Here is a 7,634-nt window from a genome sequence, read left to right as displayed (position 1 = left end):
GGGGGGGCGGGGCCGGGGCCGGGGCGCGCCGCCATTTTGATGCAGCGATGGGAATGAAGGTGATCGGAGCCTGTGAGAAACAACAAAGACGCTGAGGTGAGTGATGGTTAATCCGGGCCTGACAGTGATTCCGGGTCTCAGAGCCCAGCGGATCCGGCGCTCCAGGGTCTGTCGCCGCCCTCCCCCCCCTCCCACCCGGATTTAATCACTTGATGCAAAGTAGAAGCCCCGTGTGGGGGGGATAAATAATAAACAACCTCGGCGGGGGCGGGACCGAGAACAGCGGAGCTGACACTGTCCCCCCGGGGGGGGGGATGGGCTGACACTGTCCCCCCGGGGGGGGGGATGGGCTGACACTGTCCCCCCGGGGGGGGGATGGGCTGACACTGTCCCCCCGGGGGGGGGGGGGGATGGGCTGACACTGTCCCCCCGGGGGGGGGGGGATGACACTGTCCCCCCGGGGGGGGGGGGGGGGTGAATGGGCTGACACTGTCCCCTGCGGGTCAGGGGGGTGAATGGGCTGACACTGTCCCCTGCGGGTCAGGGGGGTGAATGGGCTGACACTATCCCTTGGGGGGGGGGGGGGGGTGGAATGGGCTGACACTATTCCCTGCGGGTGGGGGGATGAATGGGCTGACACTATTCCCTGCGGGTGGGGGGATGAATGGGCTGACACTATTCCCTGCGGGTGGGGAGGTTGGGGGGGGGTGAATGGGCTGACACTATCCCCTGGTTGATGACCCATCTCCATTCCTCTGGGGGTGTTGGGAGTCCTGACAGGAGCTAACCCTTTTTAAGGGGTAGGGAACAGGACCGGCTCCCTGTCCGCTGCGGGGAGGGGAGAAACGTGTTTATCTACACAAAGAAATATTGACAGTGACTGTATATGGCAGGTCCACATCTCCACAGTGATACGTATGTAGGATGTTTATATAAGCGAGTGAATAGACTGTGTCTGTGTATTTGTAGATACATGCACTCTTAACACCCTTTACACTCACTGCGTAAACATAATGAACCTCAGAAGCAAAGCTACAGGTGACATCTCTTGACCATGGTCATTGTCCTCCCCTCTTCTTTCTTGGCCTGTCTGTCACCTTTGTCAAAGTGAACCATCACACCATCCTCCTTCCAGTATCTCTCTTCTAATTCAACTATTCTGGCTGTGTACCTATCCGTAGGCAGAGTGTCTCTGGCAATTGTTCCATTTCCTGTCTCCACCCCTGGAATTCCCCAAGGACCTGTTACAGGTGGCAGGCAGTTCAATTGAATGAGATGGGGTCGATGGACCATTGTTACAGTTCTGTGCAATGTTGGATGTGCCGTTTCAATGTACAGTCAGGGCAAGTCACTCTTTATGGCAGAAAATGGGCTTTTCTCCCTCAAAATCAATTCTCCCCAATGATGATCCTTTCTGTGATTTGCCATTGAGTCCACAGGAGTCCTCATCAATAACTAGAGCCAGTGGCTCTGGAGATTTGAGTTTCCTACTTTTGCACTTGCCGGGGTAGCTCGAGCAGAATTTGGAGACGGAGCTGAGACAGGCAGGGTGAGGAGTACCTAAATCTGATTTCTGCATCTGTGAGCCATTTCTCGTTTGCATCATTTTTTATCATTTCCCCCATTGCCTACATCCTCCTGGACTTCTGATAGTCGTGAGATGAAGGGAAAATTGTCCCCTTCCAGCATTACCCACAGTGAGACCTCCCTAGGAGAAGGTATTACTAATAATATGAGGGCCTTAGTGAGGAGGTATGTATAAGAGACAATGAACAAGCCTGCCATTTACTGTTTCGGGACCTGCAAACACCATCATCAGCTTTCATTGGACTCCCTCTGGCTATGAAGTTACTACTCTTGTTCACTTTTGATTGCTCTGGCTCATTTCAGACAGTGGTGGGGAAGATCCATAATTTAAGCAATTAGTTAATGACCCTAATAAAAGAGAGGTCACACAACAGGGCAACACGACATTGATACATTTTTGGCAACTTCCTGTCTGGATACCTTGTAATTTGGCACTTTTCATTGAGAAGCAACTTCTGCCATGTTCTTCTCTGCCTGCGTGCCATAGTATTTTGTTTGGCTGTGTGCTATCTGCCCTGTGTTATACTTTTTGTAAAACTGCACAAACCCATGAGAGTGCAGTCAGTCAACATGGCTGATGGTCAAGTGAGTGAGGCCAGCATTGTACCTCACAAACCTGACACAATCTTCAACCAGAACTGACTTTTTAAAGGGTGTACCTTGATTTTGATGCACCCCAGCAGATTACATTTGCTTCATATCAATCACTACATGGTTATGTATAACTGGCTTTTTTGGATAAGTTACTGTCTGAAAATCCTCCTCCAGGAGTTATTGTATACAGTTTATATACAGGGAATTTCTGCAGTAGATGCCCAACTTGTAATTCCGACCAATGAACCCTGCCAATCTGGTTCTTAAAGCCCAAACAACCCAATTACATAGCAATCACAAGATGTAGACTTGGCTGTTTGACCCAGACACTCTGGTGTATGTCATTTAGCTGAACAGTGGCCCAAATCCTGTATGCTTGCTCTTTTCCCATTACCCTTTATACCACCTATTTAACCCAATACTTGTCAACGTAGTCTCTGCTCCAATCACTAGTTCTGCTCTTTCCCAATCCCTGCCCTCCATCTCTATAATCCTTGCCCACTAGATCCCTCAGAAACTTTAAGCATCTGGCCTCCAGGATCTCACAGAATCACACAGTGCAGAAGAGGCCCTTCGGCCCATCGAGTCTGCACCGACACGTGAGAAACACCTGACCTACCTACTTAATCCCATTTACCAGCACTTGGCCCATAGCCTTGAATGTTATGATGTGCCAAGTGCTCATCCAGGTACTTTTTAAAGGATGTGAGGCAACCCACCTCCACCACCCTCCCAGGCAGTGCATTCCAGACCGTCACCACCCTCTGGGTAAAAAAGTTTTTCCTCACATCCCCCCCTAAACCTCCTGCTCCTCACCTTGAACTTGTTTCCCCTTGTGACTGACCCTTCAACTAAGGGGAACACCCTGCCCATGCCCCTAATAATCTTGTACACCTCATTTCTGTATAATTGGCAAACACAGCTTTAGGTGTATTTATGTGCAGAATGCTCTGTAGTTTTCATCCAAGGGTGCCTTGGGGACAGAAAAAATACAAATGTTCAGGTGCTCATTCACACAGCGCTTACCATTGTGCTCGTGCTTGCTTCCCTGTCCATAGTTATATTACTGACTGGGACTTAATTGCAGCCATCCAGCTATTCTATTTAAAATGTTTCTCTGATTTTATGTGAGAACATTATTGTGGGAAGAGGGTAAATCTATCACTGCCTGTTTGTTTCTCTGAAACTATACTATCTCTGTACTATCTGATTTGAGTGTACAATTCACCTTTGCAAAATGTACTCAAGTTTGTGCTTTTGCAGCTATTCTGAGACTGGGCAGTGCCTGTAGGCTGGAGATATGGGAGAAATTAGCTAACAAATACCTTGGTTTAAAAGTGAGCTCTGCTATTCCAGCAAGCAGCTCATGATTTTGCTGATGATGAATTGTGTAGTAATCAGACTGTCAACATCTGGAGAAATTTAGTGTTATTTTCGATCAGCAAGAGGAATGGATTTCAGACCTGTTTAAACATTGGCCCTTGAATTTTCTGTATTTGGGTGCAGAGATGCAGGTAACCAGGGCACTAATTAATTACATAGCCTAAAAAAATCACAGAATGTTGGGTGTGAGTGAGTAGCAAGTTTAAGCAAAATATCTTCAAATCCTCTCAATCTTACTTGCAGCCCGTCTATCGGTCCCTGGATCTGATCACACCTCCTCTGCTCATATAACTAACTGTCCCCTCTGCAAGTTACAGAATCTTGGGTCTGTGTTTCCTACAAAAGCATTTTCCCTGAGGCTCTCTTAAAATTACCAGATTTTCAAATCTAACGGGAAACGGTGATTTTGCTGGTGTTTTATTCTGATTTTTGGAGTTTTTAAAAACATTAACCCTCACTGACTGCACTATTTTCGGTTTTAATGCGTCTTCGATGATATGGAAAGTTGTTCAATTTTCCCTGGTTGCTGGTTTTAAATGTGCACGGAAGTTGGTTGAATGAGCTAAAAGTTTAATTTTCATACTTACATGGTGCAAGTTTGGTACTTTCCTTAGGCCCCAATTGTTAAAATACGGTGGAACGTAAAATCAACATAAACGAGATTCAGAGGAAATTTAAACAGAGCTTGACAGTGACAGAGTGGGGGGAGAATTGGAGAGCATTTTTTGGGTCTAACCTTTGGGCCGTGGTCACTGAGGAAATTCCTGGCTTGGTTCTTTTTTGAGATGTGGGCATCGCTGGCAGGGCCAACATTTGTTGCCCAGCCCTAATTGCCATTGAACTGAGTGATTTGCTAGGCCATTTCAGATAGCAGTTAAAAGTCAGCCACATTGCTATAGGCCTGGAGGCACATGTAGGCCAGACTGGATATGGTCAAATGCTGCCTTGATATCAAGGGCAGTCACTCCCACCTCATTTCCCGAGTTCAGCTCTTTTGTCCATGTTTGAACTAAGGCTGTAAAGAGGCTGGGAGCTGAGTGGCCCTGGCGGAACCCAAACTGAGCATCAGTGAGCAGATTATTGCTCAGTAAGTGCTGCTTGATAGCACTGTCGACAACCCCTTCCATCACTTTGCTAATGATTGAGAGTAGACTGATGGGGTGGTAATTGGCCGAGTTGGATTTGTCCTGCTTTTTGTCGATGAGACATACTTGGGCAATTTTTCACATTGCCGGGTAGATGTCAGTGTTGTAGCTCTACTGGAACAGCTTGACTAATGGTGCAGCTAGTTCTGGAGCACAAGTCTTCAGCACTATTGCCAGAATGTTGCCAGGGCCCATAGCCTTTGCAGTATCCAGTGCCTTCAGCTGTTTCATGATATCATGTGGAGTGAATCGAATTGGCTGAAGACTGGTTTCATGCTTTTATTAACTGAGTTTAAATTCCACCAGCTGTGCTAGGATTTGAACCCATGTCCGCAGACTGAAAGTGTGGGCCTCTGGATTGCTAGTCCAGTGACAGTACCAGTATACCACAATCTCCCCCTATTGCTAGGCTGTTGGTCTCAGAGTGCCATATTGAACAAAGGAGCTCAAGTTGAGACAGAGATAAGAGTGATTGGCTATTGTATCATAGTGGTCTGGACCCCAGAAATGTTAACCCTGCAATCATGTGACTGGAATTACCTGTCCAGGACTGCATTATAATACATCCTGAAGCAAATCCGGGTGTGAGAGAAACACCTGAAACAGCTGAACTATCTTAGCTGAAAGTCTTGTTCCAGCGTTCAAGTCTATCTGAGAACCAACCTCCTGGCTATTTGTCTACAGGAGACTTCGCCACTTCATGAGAATCCTTTGTTTCTAAAGAACCTTCACTACAACTAAAGCATCAATTCAACCAAGATGACATCAGGCCTGCATCGATATGAAGACTGAATTATAAATTCAGTTTTCATAATTATGGCTTTAGCTTCATCTGTATCTAATTTTTGCACGTGTGATAGTGTGAGTAAGACAAGTGATTGAGACAAAAACAGAAAATGCTGGAGAGAGAAACAGAGTTAATGTTTCGAGCATGTATGACTCTTTTTCAGAGCGAGTGATTGAGACGTTGCATTCGAACATCCGGAGCGAGTGTATTATATTAAATATCTTCCTTTAAGTTTAAAAATCACCAGAAAGCCTGTGGCTGGAATTTATTTTTAATTAAGAAAACTCACTCTAAGGTTAAGGAAGGGTACACATCTTACATACAAACATCCTGATTACGGACTGGGAGGGACAACACAAATCCTGCCCATAACAATTATAAAGAATGAAGTTAAAAGGTATGTAAATGAAGAGGAGAGTGGGATTCAATTAAGATGCACAGACAATGGCCAATGATTGTTTTTATGCTATAACATTCTCTGGTTCTGTGAATTTCTTCTGCTGCTGCTTTGACTTGTGGAACAATTTTCTGTCTGGCAGAATTGAATTAGTACACTGGCTGTTCGGCTGCAAAATCTGAATTGGAATCCGTTCAGAAGTGACAGAGTGAATGTACTCTCTCTGATTGTAAAGGCTTTTGTAAATGCGCTTGACAGTCTGAACTTAGTTCTTAGTTGACATGGGGACAGGACAAAGCTGACAATAATTGGAACTCAGTTGGCAAACTCACTTTAGAGGCCATAGGTTGGCTGCACTGTAATAAAAACCTTTTCTAAGTTGGGGGATGGTATACATTGTTGATAGGTGTGTCAAGACTAAATGATAAAATTACAAAATTATGTGACAAAGTTGAAGAAGACTGTTTTGATGGACTGTGTGGTGTAACAAGTTTTGAGGGAAAAATCTTCCAGGGCTAATCCAGGAAGTATTGATCAGAACAAGACCATTCATTAAGGTTGTAAAGAAATATCTTTTTATTTCTGTTGGACTGTGGATTACAATGGCTGCAGTTTGAAAGACATGTCTACTAGAACAGTCTGATGGATATATACAGTGTTGCTGTCCTGGAACAGAGTGTGCCATGAAAGACAGGACGCTGCCGAGGAGAAGTCTAGTCTAATGGGGAACTGTCTGGCAACAACGTTTTAATTGGCTCCTGACCAAGTGACCAGGGTTTGTATAAGGGCACTGCAGCAGAATAGCTCCTAGCCTGAAAGGAAAAAGACCTAAAACCCCTCTCCTGTGTGTGTAAGATTCCAGTAATTCTTCAATAATAGATAGCTGGCTTTTTCTCCTCATCTCTCTATAACCACCTCTCTCTCTGAAAACCCCTGTCAAGAGGCAAAGGGGAAACTCACTGTGAGAGACATTGAAAGGCAAGTGCTCAACCAGTAAACTAAAGACTGAAAGTGCTGGAAGACTAACATCAACAAAGGACTGAGAGGAATTTGGAAGACATCGACCAAAATCAACTCATTGAATCCTGTACTCTGGAATTGGTGCTATTGAACTGTTTTATCCCACCCTTAAAATCCATGTTTTTGTGTGTCATATGTGTCTTGGATGCGTGTGTATCGGGATTTAAGATGGGGTAGAGTTTAGGTTATAGAGTTAGAAATTAGCAGTTCATATTTCTTTCTTTTGCCACTGGTTAAAGACAATTTGTTCAATAAACAGTTATTTACTTATTAAGTTTACAAACCTGGTGTTTGCATTCTGTTACCTAAATTAAACAATTAGGTGGGTTGATCAAACTTTTCCCATTTGTCGCGGCTCGGGGAGCAGTGGGGCTTGATATTACAGCACACTATCCCCAGTGAGACGTGGCAAGGTGAACCAAATCTTTTCCTTTTTGATCGATTAACTTATTAATTTAGATTAGTCTTATCAGTAAGGGAATCGAGGGTTATGGGGAAAAGGCAGGAAAGTGGAGTTGAGGATTATCATATTGGCCATGATCTCATTGACTGGCGGAGCAGACTCAATGGGCTGAATGGCCTACTTCTGCTCCTACATCTTATGGTTTAACTCCACATATCCACCTTATCCTTCAACTAATTTGCTCTCCAGGCCACGTGTAGTTGACTCACACATCTTTGTCGTCTGCTGTTGCATTTATGATGCACCTTATCACATCTT

The 7,634-nt window shown here is 45.0% G+C and overlaps 1 protein-coding gene across 1 annotated transcript in view; it reads left to right on the top strand.

Annotated features, from left to right (window-relative positions):
• LOC144672963 (E3 ubiquitin-protein ligase RNF167-like) overlaps positions 1 to 7,634 on the top strand; it is a 78,241-nt gene continuing 70,607 nt past the window's right edge. Inside the window, exon 1 of the mRNA XM_078534968.1 lies at positions 1 to 96. The gene's annotated coding sequence lies outside the window, so the exon portion shown is untranslated. The remainder of the gene's footprint in view (positions 97 to 7,634) is intronic.

The sequence above is a fragment of the Cetorhinus maximus genome, unplaced genomic scaffold (genome assembly GCF_964194155.1).
Source record: "Cetorhinus maximus unplaced genomic scaffold, sCetMax3.hap1.1 HAP1_SCAFFOLD_174, whole genome shotgun sequence".
Taxonomy (NCBI): domain Eukaryota; kingdom Metazoa; phylum Chordata; class Chondrichthyes; order Lamniformes; family Cetorhinidae; genus Cetorhinus; species Cetorhinus maximus.
Note: the sequence above shows the minus strand (reverse complement) of the source record. Positions and strands in the feature narration are given on the sequence as shown.